The 14,244-nt window shown below is 45.0% G+C and overlaps 1 pseudogene; it reads right to left on the bottom strand.

The window, feature by feature from the left end:
* Positions 1-2,279: 2,279 nt before the first annotated feature.
* LOC103649248 (EIN3-binding F-box protein 1-like) lies at positions 2,280-13,571 on the bottom strand (annotated as a pseudogene).
* Positions 13,572-14,244: the final 673 nt, after the last annotated feature.

Genomic DNA, 14,244 nt, shown 5'->3' with positions numbered 1-14,244 from the left:
CGGAAACTCCTGGTGATGTCAGACCTAGGGAACTAAATCTTTGGGCCTCCAATCTGGCCATGAGAGTGCTGGTTGCAACTTGGTTCAGCCAAAGTTGTTCCTTGTAAACAACATGCCTGCATTTCATATATCGAGATATCAACAAATAATATTAGCATCACTAAATTTTGGAACAACACATGTTAGTTTTCTTTTTTATTAAATAATCATGCTTACTGGTCCACGACATCTCATCAACGTAGTAGTACTACACAGACACGGCTACAAAGTAGCTCTGAGGGAGTCCCTCACATAAATATATGCTGCTGCTAAATGAACTGTTACTTACAAAATAATTTTGTTTCCAATACTGACTGATTTGCATGTACTAAGCCAAGTTTTATTTTGCACCAATTTTGCACCGACTGATATTGAGCATAAAGAAAATAGAATTTGGAAGCACAAGCAGATATTCAGATATCAGAGCCTAATAAACAAGAAAAAGAAACAAGAGATCGTCCTATACTTCGACACAGTTAACTGTGATACGAGCTATATTTTTATGTTGTTGGAATGAACAACCAATACGATATGCAGACCAAATGTTTAGCGATATTTATTGATGGATAATACTGGCCTTATTGCACAAATGGCTTAAATTTTGAGTAGTGCATCAATGACAGTAGTAGAGAATAAATTGATATAATCTTAGAAACGTTTGATAAAGTAAGGGCTTCAAGCTCATGTCCATTCGTAAATTCAGAGGAAGATGCCTTGTACCATTGAACCCTGCTAGACCCTTTAGTTCCACTTGTAACAGTAAGGCAAGTTTTATTTTGCACCATCAGCATCAAGCATGAATAATAGTTCACCATGTGAATAAGCATTCCCTATTAGATCATGCTTCAACAAAAAAGTATAAAGCACCAATTAGTTTTTGTTTGAAACCTAAGCGCGATGGAATATATTTGTTTTCAATACTCACTTTTCGGATGCGCGGTGGGCAGCATGAGCAATCTGGGATGTGTGACTATGGGCTCCTTGTGCATCCCGTTTGCACGTCCTTGGCGAGCCCATTCATCGTCAACACCCCCCTTCGTCAGTAAAATGTAAATAAAACTCTGAGAATTAGGGGCAGCTATCTATCAAACTTGCCTAGTTGATGTGTGATAAAATTTTATGTGCTTCTATTACTTAGTCGATAATGCTAGCTTTTCTTACCTTTTTCTTGTAGGTTTTAGTGTGTGTGGCATGGTATTGAAAAATCAAATGAGAGAAGGGTCAACAACAGAGGTGGGGAAGATTTATAAAACATGAACATAAGATGAAATTATTCAAGATTCTAAAAATTACTATCAACGGTTCTCTATCCACATGACAAATAAATAAATAAATCCAATAAGAAAGGAGGAAGCACATGAAGAAGAAAGTGGTGATTCATTCGTGTTGTTGACCTAACCTCTGTGCGCAGGTTGCGATTGATGTACTTGAATGGCTCAGCGTGCGTTGCATATTATTCTGCAGAGGTACATATATAGTGATATTTAACCCAATAAAGCATGGAAATTATTTAGACATCTAGATCACATCATCATCTCATGGACATGTGGATAAAGCAGCGCGAGCGAAACAAAAGAGATGAGAGATTTTTATTTAACATCAAGTGATTTTTATTGCATGCAAACCTTCCTCACATTTTCTAAGTCCATAACAATCAGACCTTTGAATTACATCAGGCCATCCGAAAACTGATATTTATTGAAGCAAGAGGGCTGTTTGAAAAAGTACGCCAGGATATCCCAACCTAACATGTCATCCTGAAAAGGAAACCAAGCATAAAGTTAGGATAGTAAACATAGATTAAAAAACATAACTATAGACGATATGATGACTGAACAATTTAAAATAGATTCAGAAAGAACAATTACTTAAGCGAGAAGAGCCATCAATCCTGAAGCTCCTAAATTTAGCTGGCGCCTTAATTAAAAGTATGGCCTCATTGCGGTAAGCAGTTTTGTGGTCAATTAAAAATACAAGTAGCAACTCACAACACTAAAGAAGTCATAGTTAAAAAATCCATAATGAATCAAAAGAAATAGGAAATAAGCAAACTGACCAACACAACAACTAATCCATGGATGCAGGACACCAGATCCTCAAACGAAACATCAAGAAGAGATGCCACCCAAAAAGCATATACTCAGGAGTATTAGTCGACAATTTGGGCTCCTGGTCAGTAGTTACACCTGAGAATACTTCATTATATGCTTTGTGGTAGAACCTGACATTTCGTGAGAACGTCAATGAGAGTTATCATATGAAAGTATGAACCAATAGATAAACTTGTTGAAGTGTATAAGTAGATCGTCTATGAAGTTGAACCGGAGATTCAGCCCCTCCAAGGATGAAGACATGCTGCCAAAGAAAGCTACGCTCTTCTGGGTGACCTTCATACAGCCACACCCACACAGCATGAGGACATGCAGCCTGAGCTGCTTCGCCACTTCCAAGACCGCGACGTCGTAGTCACTGACCATGCAGTTCGAAAGGTCAAGCTCGATGAGTTGGCTGTAGCTCTCACAGATGGCGTACAAGCTTGCATCAGTGATCTTGCTGCATCCCTCGAGACTGAGGTGGGAGGTGGCAAGGGAAGCGTCATGGGCCTTAACCAAGGTAGAAACAGCCACATCCGTGAGATTCTCGCAACTGTTCAAATCAATGTCAACCAGCCCACTGTCCGAGCTCTTCATCAGTGGAAGGAAGCCATTGTCGATGACTGCACTAAGGCCACTCAAATTGATGTTCTACAGCTGAGGGCAGATCATGCCCACCATAGCAAGGCTAGTGTCGGTGAAGCCTGAGCAATCCTTGATGGCCAGGGACCGAAGCGATTTGCATACTGGAAGCTGTGCAGGTGCGGAGCATATGTCCTTGATCTCGATGCACTTGGACAGAGAGAGGGACTTGAACTTTGGGCTGCAGTTGAGGAAGAAAGCAATAATGCCCGTAAGAGTAACCTTGCTACATTCCTCGATTTGCAAACTCTCCAGGACCTTAGATGATTATGTAAATTTCTTAAGACATCCGTCTGAGACCTTGCTGCACTTCTTGAGGTTAACAAGCCTCAAACTTGGGCTGAACTTGGCGACAGATGCAAGAGCAAGATCCGTGAGTCCTGGGCAGGAAGCAATAGTCATATGCCTAAGCTTCTACACGACCAGGGCATTAGCCATCACCCAGAATCCCCTCTCACTGACAGCAGGGAGGCGAGTGAGGGCCAGATCTTTGATTGACTTCCCTTAGTACCCAATCACGGCAAGAGAAGCATAAGTAACGTTCAAACCCTGAAACTGCATCTCCTTTGTATCTCTGGAACGAAGACTGATAGTCGCCTAGAGGGGGGGTGAATAGGGCGAAACTGAAATTTACAAAAATAATCACAACTACAAGCCGGGTTAGCGTTAGAAATATCAACGAGTCCGCGAGAGAGGGCGCAAAACAAATCGCAAGCAAATAAGGAGAGTGACACGCGGATTTGTTTTACCGAGGTTCGGTTCTCGCAAACCTACTCCCCGTTGAGGAGGCCACAAAGGCCGGGTCTCTTTCAACCCTTCCCTCTCTCAAACGGTCCCTCGGACCGAGTGAGCTTTCCTTCTTCTCAATCAACCGGGAACAAAACTTCCCCGCAAGGGCCACCACACAATTGGTGCCTCTTGCCTCGGTTACAGTCGAGTGTTGATCACAAGAGCACAAGAGAAAGAAAGAATGCGATCCAAGCGCAAGAGCTCAAAAGAACACGGCAAATCTCTCTCGCTAGTCACTAAAGGCTTGAGTGGAATTGGAGAGGATTTGATCTCTTTGTATGTGTCTAGAATTGAATGCCTAGCTCTTGTAAGTGGTTAGAAGTTGGAAAACTTGGATGCAATGAATGGTGGGGTGGTTGGGGTATTTATAGCCCCAACCACCAAACATGACCGTTGGCTGGAGGCGTCTGCTCGATGGCGCACCGGACAGTCCGGTGCACACCGGACAGTCCGGTGCCCCCTGCCACGTCATCGTTGCCGTTGGATTCTGACCGTTAAAGCTTCTGACTTGTGGGCCCGCCTGGGTGTCCGGTGCACACCGGACATGTACTGTTTGATGTCCGGTGCACCGGTATGGGCGATTCTGACTTCTGCGCGCGCTGCGCGCGCATTTAATGCACCGCAGGGAGCCGTTGGCGCCGCAGGGAGCCGTTGCTCCGCTGGCACACCGGACAGTCCGGTGCACACCGGACAGTCCGGTGAATTATAGCGGAGCGGCTGCCGCGCGAACCCGAGGCTGGCGAGTTCAGGAGGCCGAGCTTCCTTGGAGCACCGGACATGTCCGGTGCACACCGGACAGTCCGGTGAATTATAGCGCGCCGGCTTCCGAGAATTCCCGAGAGTGAAGAGTTGGAGTCTGAGTCCCCTGGTGCACCGGACAGGTACTGTTCATTGTCTGGTGGCACACCGGACAGTCCGGTGCGCCAGACCAGGGGTGCCCTCGGTTGCCCCTTTGCTCCTTTATTGAATCCAAAACTTGGTCTTTTTATTGGCTGAGTGTGAACCTTTTACACCTGTATAATCTATACACTTGGGCAAACTAGTTAGTCCAAAGATTTGTGTTGGGCAATTCAACCACCAAAATTATATAGGAACTAGGTGTAAGCCTAATTCCCTTTCAATCTCCCCCTTTTTGGTGATTGATGCCAACACAAACCAAAGCAAATATAGAAGTGCATAATTGAACTAGTTTGCATAATGTAAGTGTAAAGGTTGCTGGGAATTGAGCCAATAAAACTACTTACAAGATATGCATGGAATGTTTCTTTCTTATTTAACATTTTGGACCACGTTTGCACCACTTGTTTTGTTTTTGCAAAACCTTTTGTAAATCCTTTTCATAGATCTTTTGCAAATAGTCAAAGGTAAATAAATAAGAGTTTGCAAAAGCATTTTCAAGATTTGAAATTTCCTCCCCCTGTTTCAAATGCTTTTCCTTTGACTAAACAAAACTCCCCCTAAAAGAGATCCACCTCTTAGTGTTCAAGAGGGTTTTGATATACCATTTTTGAAATACTACTTTCTCCCCCTTTTGAACACAATAGGATACCAAATGATAAAGACTTTTGGAAAGCACTAAGTTTTTGAATTTGGTGGTGGTGGTGCGGTCCTTTTGCTTTGGGCTCATTTCTCCCCCTTTTTGGCATGAATCGCCAAAAACGGAATCAATAGAGCCCTTGAAGTGCAATCTTCCCCTTTGGTCATAAATAAGTGAGTTAAGATTATACCAAAGACGAAGTCCTTTTGCGTTTGAGCTTTTACTCTCTCCCCCAAGGATGAAGTCCTTTTCCTTGATGCTCATTTCTCCCCCAAAGAAGAGAGAGTTGCTCGGAGTGGTGGCGAAGTATGAGTTACGGAGTGGAAGCCTTTGTCTTCGCCGAAGACTCCAATTCCCTTTCAATATACCTATGACTTGGTTTGAAATAAACTTGAAAACACATTAGTCATAGCATATAAAAGAGATATGATCAAAGGTATTCAAAAGAGCTATGTGTGCAAGCTTAGCAAAAGAAATTTCTAGAATCAAGAATATTGAGCTCATGCCTAAGTCTGGTAAAAGATTGTTCATCAAGTGGCTTGGTAAAGATATCGGCTAATTGATCTTTAGTATTAATGTAAGAAATCTCGATATCCCCCTTTTGTTGGTGATCCCTAAGAAAATGATACCGAATGGCTATGTGCTTAGTGCGGCTATGCTCGACGGGATTGTCGGCCATTTTGATTGCACTCTCATTATCACATAGCAAAGGGACTTCGGTTAATTTGTAACCGTAGTCCCGCAGGGTTTGCCTCATCCAAAGCAATTGCGCGCAACAATGTCCTGCGGCAATGTACTCGGCTTCGGCGGTGGAAAGAGCGACCGAATTTTGCTTCTTTGAAGCCCAAGACACCAAGGATCTTCCCAAGAACTGGCAAGTCCCTGATGTGCTCTTCCTATTAATTTTGCACCCCGCCCAATCGGCATCCGAATAACCAATTAAATCAAATGTGGATCCCCGAGGGTACCAAAGCCCAAACTTAGGAGTATAAGCCAAATATCTCAAGATTCGTTTTACGGCCGTAAGGTGTGATTCCTTAGGGTCGGCTTGAAATCTTGCACACATGCAAACGGAAAGCATAATGTCCGGTCGAGATGCACATAAATAAAGCAATGAACCAATCATCGACCGGTATACCTTTTGATCCACGGACTTACCTCCCGTGTCGAGGTCGAGATGCCCATTAGTTCCCATGGGTGTCTTGATGGGTTTGGCATCCTTCATCCCAAACTTAGCAAGAATGTCTTGAGTGTACTTCGTTTGGCTAATGAAGGTGCCCTCTTGGAGTTGCTTGACTTGGAATCCTAGAAAATACTTCAACTCCCCCATCATCGACATCTCGAATTTCTGTGTCATGATCCTACTAAACTCTTCACATGTAGACTCGTCAGTAGACCCAAATATAATATCATCAACATAAATTTGGCATACAAACAAGTCATTTTCAAGAGTTTTAGTAAAGAGTGTAGGATCGGCCTTGCCGACTTTGAAGCCATTAGTAATAAGGAAATCTCTAAGGCATTCATACCATGCTCTTGGGGCTTGCTTGAGCCCATAAAGCGCCTTAGAGAGCCTATAGACATGATTAGGATACTCACTGTCTTCAAAGCCGGGAGGTTGCTCAACATAGACCTCTTCCTTGATCGGTCCATTGAGGAAGGCACTTTTCACGTCCATTTGATAGAGCTTAAAGCCATGGTAAGTAGCATAGGCCAATAATATGCGAATTGACTCAAGCCTAGCTACGGGTGCATAGGTTTCACCGAAATCCAAACCTTCGACTTGTGAATACCCTTTGGCTACGAGTCGAGCTTTGTTCCTTGTCACCACACCATGCTCATCTTGCTTGTTGCGGAAGACCCATTTGGTTCCTACAACATTTTGGTTAGGACGTGGAACTAAATGCCAGACCTCATTCCTCGTGAAATTGTTGAGCTCCTCTTGCATCGCCACCACCCAATCCGAATCTTGGAGAGCTTCCTCTACCCTGTGTGGCTCAATAGAGGAAACAAAAGAGTAATGTTCACAAAAATGAGCAACCCGAGATCGAGTAGTTACCCCCTTATGAATGTCGCCGAGGATGGTGTCGACGGGGTGATCTCGTTGGATTGCTTGGTGGACTCTTGGGTGTGGCGGTCTTGGTTCTTCTTCATCCTCCTTTTCTTGATCATTTGCATCTCCCCCTTGATCATTGTCGTCATCTTGAGGTGGCTCATCTTCTTGATTTTGCCCTTCATCGACTTGAGCCTCATCCTCATTTTGAGTTGGTGGAGATGCTTGCGTGGAGAAGGATGGTTGATCTTGTGTACTTGGAGGCTCTTCGGATTCCTTAGGACACACATCCCCGATGGACATGTTCCTTAGCGCGATGCATGGAGCCTGTTCTTCACCTATCTCATCAAGATCAACTTGCTCTACTTGAGAGCCGTTAGTTTCATCAAACACAACGTCACAAGAGACTTCAACTAGTCCAGTGGACTTGTTAAAGACCCTATATGCCCTTGTGTTTGAGTCATAACCAAGTAAAAAGCCTTCTACAGTTTTAGGAGCAAATTTAGATTTTCTACCTCTTTTAATAAGAATGAAGCATTTGCTACCAAAAACTCTAAAATATGAAATGTTGGGCTTTTTACCGGTTAGGAGTTCATATGATGTCTTCTTGAGGATTCGGTGAAGATATAACCGGTTGATGGCGTAGCAGGCGGTGTTGACCGCTTCGGCCCAAAACCGGTCCGGTGTCTTGTACTCATTAAGCATGGTTCTTGCCATGTCCAAAAGAGTTCGATTCTTCCTCTCCACTACACCATTTTGTTGTGGCGTGTAGGGAGAAGAGAACTCATGCTTGATGCCCTCCTCCTCAAGGAAGCCTTCAATTTGAGAGTTCTTGAACTCCGTCCCGTTGTCGCTTCTTATTTTCTTGATCCTTAAGCCGAACTCATTTTGAGCTCGTCTCAAGAATCCCTTTAAGGTCTCTTGGGTTTGAGATTTTTCCTGTAAAAAGAATACCCAAGTGAAGCGAGAATAATCATCCACAATAACAAGACAATACTTACTCCCGCCGATGCTTATGTAAGCAATCGGGCCGAATAGATCCATGTGGAGTAGCTCAAGCGGCCTGTCGGTAGTCATGATGTTCTTGTGTGGATGATTGACTCCAACTTGCTTCCCTGCCTGGCATGCGCTACAAATCCTGTCTTTCTCAAAATGAACATTTGTTAATCCTAAAATGTGCTCTCCCTTTAGAAGCTTATGAAGATTCTTCATCCCAACATGGGCTAGTCGACGATGCCAGAGCCAACCCATGTTAGTCTTAGCAATTAAGCAAGTGTCGAGTTCAGCTTTATCAAAATCTACCAAGTATAGCTGACCCTCTAACACTCCCTTAAATGCTATTGAATCATCACTTCTTCTAAAGACAGTGACACCAACATCAGTAAAAAGACAGTTGTAGCCCATTTGACATAATTGGGAAACAGAAAGCAAGTTGTAATCTAATGAATCAACAAGAAAAACATTGGAAATGGAATGGTCAGGTGAAATAGCAATTTTACCCAAACCTTTGACCAACCCTTGATTTCCATCCCCGAATGTGATAGCTCGTTGGGGATCTTTGTTTTTCTCATATGAGGAGAACATCTTCTTCTCCCCTGTCATGTGGTTTGTGCACCCGCTGTCGAGTATCCAACTTGAGCCCCCGGATGCATAAACCTACAAAACAATTTTAGTTCTTGACTTTAGGTACCCAAATGGTTTTGGGTCCTTTGGCATTAGACACAAGAACTTTGGGTACCCAAACACAAGTCTTTGAACCCTTGTGCTTGCCCCCAACGTATTTGGCAACTACCTTGCCGGATTTGCTAGTAAGCACATAAGATGCATCAAAAGTTTTAAATGAAATGGCATGATCATTTGATGCATTAGGAATTTTCTTCTTAGGCAACTTAGCATGGGTTGGTTGCCTAGAACTAGATGTCTCACCCTTATACATAAAAGCATGATTAGGGCCAGAGTGAGACTTCCTAGAATGAATCTTCCTAATTTTGCTCTCAGGATAGCCGGCAGGGTATAAAATGTAACCCTCGTTATCCTGAGGCATGGGAGCTTTGCCCTTAACAAAGTTAGACAAGTTCTTAGGAGGGGCATTAAGATTGACATTGTCTCCCCTTTGGAAGCCAATGCCATCCTTAATGCCAGGGCGTCTCCCATTATAAAGCATGCTACGAGCAAATTTAAATTTCTCATTTTCTAGATTGTGCTCGGCAATTTTAGCATCTAATTTTGCTATATGATCATTTTGTTGTTTAATTAAAGCCATATGATCAAGAATAGCATTAACATCAATATCTCTACATCTAGTGCAAATAGAAACATGCTCAAGATTAGATGTAGAGGGTTTGCAAGATTTAAGTTCTACAACCTTAGCATGCAACATTTCATTCTTAGTTCTAAGGTCGGAAATAGTAGCATTGCAAACATTAAAATCTTTAGCCTTAGCAATTAAATTTTCATTCTCTAATCTAAGGCTAGCAAGAGATGCATTCAATTCATCAATCTTAGCAAGCAAGTCAATGTTATCATCTCTAAGATTGGGAATTGAAACATTACAAACATGTGAATCAACCTTAGCATTTAAAATAGCATTTTCATTTCTAAGGTTGTTAATAGTGTCATGGCACATGCTTAGCTCACTAGATAATTTGTTACATTTTTCTACTTCTAGAGCATAAGCATTTTTAACCTTAACATGTTTCTTATTCTCCTTGATTAGGAAGTCCTCTTGGGAGTCCAAGAGATCATCCTTTTCATGGATGGCACTAATTAGTTCATTTAATTTTTCCTTTTGTTCCATGTTAAGGTTAGCAAAAAGAATGCGCAAGTTATCCTCCTCATTTTTATCATCATCCTCATCACTAGATGTTTCATATTTAGTGGAGGACCTTGATTTTACCTTCTTTTTGCCGTCCTTGGCCATGAGACACTTGTGGCCGACGTTGGGGAAGAGAAGGCCCTTGGTGACGGCGATGTTGGCGGCGTCCTCGTCGTCGGAGGAGTCGCTTGAGCTTTCGTCGGAGTCCCACTCCCGACAAACATGGGCATCGCCGCCCTTCTTCTTGTAATACTTCTTCTTCTCCTTTCTTCTTCCCTTCTTGTCGTCGCCCCTGTCACTGTCACTAGACATAGGACATTTTGCAATAAAGTGACCGGGCTTACCACACTTGTAGCAAACCTTCTTGGAACGGGGTTTGTAGTCCTTCCCCTTCCGTTGCTTGAGAATTTGCCGAAAGCTTTTGATGATTAGGGCCATCTCCTCGTTGTCGAGCTTGGAGGCGTCAATTGGTTGTCTATTTGGTGTAGACTCCTCCTTCTTCTCCTCCGTTGCCTTGAAGGCCACCGGTTGCGCCTCGGAGGTGGAAGGCTCGTCAAGCTCGTTGATCTTCTTGGAGCCCTTAATCATGCATTCAAAACTCACAAAATTCCCGATAACTTCCTCGGGGGTCATTAGTGGATATCTAGGATTCCCACGAATTAATTGTACTTGAGTGGGGTTAAGGAAAATAAGAGCTCTTAGAATAACCTTAACCACTTCGTGGTCATCCCATTTTGTGCTCCCGAGGTTGCGCACTTGGTTCACCAAGGTCTTGAGCCGGTTGTACATGTCTTGTGGCTCCTCCCCCTGGCGAAGGCGGAAGCGACCGAGCTCCCCCTCGATCGTTTCCCGCTTGGTGATCTTGGTGAGTTCATCACCCTCGTGTGCCGTCTTGAGTAGGTCCCAAATCTCCTTGGCGTTCTTCAATCCTTGTACTTTGTTGTATTCCTCCTTGCTTAGGGAGGCAAGGAGGATGGTTGCGGCTTGGGAGTTGAAGTGCTCGATTTGGGCCACTTCGTCCGTGTCATAGTCCTCATCCCCTATTGATGGTACCTGTACACCATACTCAACAACATCCCATATTCTTTTGTGGAGAGAGGTTAGATGAAATCGCATCAAATTACTCCACATAGCATAATCTTCACCATTAAAAGTTGGTGGTTTGCCTAATGGGACGGAAAGTAAAGGTGTATGTTTAGGAATGCGAGGGTAGCGTAGGGGGATCTTACTATACTTCTTGCGCTCTTGGCGCTTAGAAGTGACGGAGGGCGCATCGGAGTCGGAGGTCGATGTTGATGAAGTGTCGGTCTCGTAGTAGACCACCTTCCTCATCCTCTTGTGCTTGTCTCCTTTCCGATGCGGCTTGTGGGAAGAAGATTTTTCCTTCTTCTCTTTGTGGTGAGAAGAAGATTTCTTCTCCTTCCCTTTGTTGGAGGAGCTCTTCTTCTTCTCCCTCCTTTTGGTGCGGGACTCTTCCGATGAAGTGCTCCCGTAGCTTGTAGTGGGCTTTTCGCCGGTCTCCATCTCCTTCTTGGCGTGATCTCCCAACATCACTTCGAGCGGTTAGGCTCTAATGAAGCACCGGGCTCTGATACCAATTGATAGTCGCCTAGAGGGGGGGTGAATAGGGCGAAACTGAAATTTACAAAAATAATCACAACTACAAGCTGGGTTAGCGTTAGAAATATCAACGAGTCCGCGAGAGAGGGCGCAAAACAAATCGCAAGCAAATAAGGAGAGTGACACGCGGATTTGTTTTACCGAGGTTCGGTTCTCGCAAACCTACTCCCCGTTGAGGAGGCCACAAAGGCCGGGTCTCTTTCAACCCTTCCCTCTCTCAAACGGTCCCTCGGACCGAGTGAGCTTTCCTTCTTCTCAATCAACCGGGAACAAAACTTCCCCGCAAGGGCCACCACACAATTGGTGCCTCTTGCCTCGGTTACAGTCGAGTGTTGATCACAAGAGCACAAGAGAAAGAAAGAATGCGATCCAAGCGCAAGAGCTCAAAAGAACACGGCAAATCTCTCTCGCTAGTCACTAAAGGCTTGAGTGGAATTGGAGAGGATTTGATCTCTTTGTATGTGTCTAGAATTGAATGCCTAGCTCTTGTAAGTGGTTAGAAGTTGGAAAACTTGGATGCAATGAATGGTGGGGTGGTTGGGGTATTTATAGCCCCAACCACCAAACATGACCGTTGGCTGGAGGCGTCTGCTCGATGGCGCACCGGATAGTCCGGTGCACACCGGACAGTCCGGTGCCCCCTGCCACGTCATCGTTGCCGTTGGATTCTGACCGTTGGAGCTTCTGACTTGTGGGCCCGCCTGGGTGTCCGGTGCACACCGGACATGTACTGTTTGATGTCCGGTGCACCGGTATGGGCGATTCTGACTTCTGCGCGCGCTGCGCGCGCATTTAATGCACCGCAGGGAGCCGTTGGCGCCGCAGGGAGCCGTTGCTCCGCTGGCACACCGGACAGTCCGGTGCACACCGGACAGTCCGGTGAATTATAGCGGAGCGGCTGCCGCGCGAACCCGAGGCTGGCGAGTTCAGGAGGCCGAGCTTCCTTGGAGCACCGGACATGTCCGGTGCACACCGGACAGTCCGGTGAATTATAGCGCGCCGGCTTCCGAGAATTCCCGAGAGTGAAGAGTTGGAGTCTGAGTCCCCTGGTGCACCGGACAGGTACTGTTCATTGTCTGGTGGCACACCGGACAGTCCGGTGCGCCAGACCAGGGGTGCCCTCGGTTGCCCCTTTGCTCCTTTATTGAATCCAAAACTTGGTCTTTTTATTGGCTGAGTGTGAACCTTTTACACCTGTATAATCTATACACTTGGGCAAACTAGTTAGTCCAAAGATTTGTGTTGGGCAATTCAACCACCAAAATTTTATAGGAACTAGGTGTAAGCCTAATTCCCTTTCAAAGACATGCCGAGCCGCAAAAGACCAAGAACGCATAATCCTGAAGCAAGCATCAGACTTCCTCAACAATTTAATCCCAAGTTCAATAGCACATCTATAAGAGATAATTTCACAAAAAGGCAATATATTAAAAAAACATGCACATAATTCGACATCTAAACAACTGAATAGAAGCAAAACCTAGACTCGGTTCCTGTCGAGCATAAGAAATCATAGACGAAAACCAAATCAAGAGAACCAGCACGCCTTCAATCACATAACATACGCCAAAGAGAACCAGACAAATCATTCAGGAAGGGCTAGGGTTTGATGTGTTACATACGGACGTAGGGGTTGTCGCCGAGGCATGACTCACAGATGATGGGGAAGTTCAATCGCTCCCACCCGTTCGCCTGCACGTCCCACAGCAACCGGTGCGCCATCCCCCTCCTCTTCTCCGCCGAGAAGCCGGATGGAAATAAGCGAAGTGGCTGCGGGATGAGGAGTGAGGAGCTCGCACAGCAAGGACGCGGCGAGCAGTAATGGCGGCGAGGAGGGGGCGACAGTGGTAGAGGAGAGGAGGTGCGCGACTGCCTGCGGGATGAGGAGCGACCGACGGCGGGTGAGGAGTGACCGACGGCGGGTGAGGAGCCGCCGCGCGAGAGCTGCCGCGCGACCGACGGAGAGGCTGCGGGCGCGGGCATCTCTAGGGTTTTTCCTAGATGGGCCGTTTACGATTGAATGGATAGATGGGCCTCATACAAGCTAGTCAAATAAATTATATGTTCTCTACCGCGGCGCAAATAAATGGTACCATATCGCCTAGCAAAAGCGTGCAGTAGCAACTTATAAACGTGGCTGCTATAGAGAAAGCAATTAGCTCTTGTAATCAATTAGTGGTATATTGTAAACATGTATAAAAATTTTTGTGCGCGCGGATGGACGATCTGGGACGATCCAGATTGAACAACAGGATACGGATGGACGATCCAGATTGAACAACAGAGATGGACGATCCAGATTGAGCGAAGGCAGAACGGCAGGCTACCCTTAGAGCCTTAATAAGTAGTAGAGATTAGGGAAGCATGTACTACCACAGTTGATGGCATCGGAGCAGCTGGAAAAACACACACACCAATATTTATAAGGGAGTATGTTTTCTGCATATCAGGTTCTCAGTGTTCCTCTCGGATTTACTGAGGACAGAAAAACTTCAGCTTTGCACCACTTCTCTTCGTTTTGATGCTCTAGATGAGTCTGCTGCTCTAGACATGGCGACAAATGCTGAATTTGAACTTTGTAGTCTCGCCGTGCTTGTAGTTTTATTTAGAGGGTGTTTAAATGCACTAGATCTAATAGATAGTTAGTTGGCTAAAA

Source organism: Zea mays, chromosome 2 (assembly GCF_902167145.1).
Source record: "Zea mays cultivar B73 chromosome 2, Zm-B73-REFERENCE-NAM-5.0, whole genome shotgun sequence".
In the NCBI taxonomy this organism is placed as follows: domain Eukaryota; kingdom Viridiplantae; phylum Streptophyta; class Magnoliopsida; order Poales; family Poaceae; genus Zea; species Zea mays.
The sequence above is the reverse complement of the archived record's forward strand: the minus strand, read 5'-3'. Positions and strand labels throughout refer to the sequence as shown.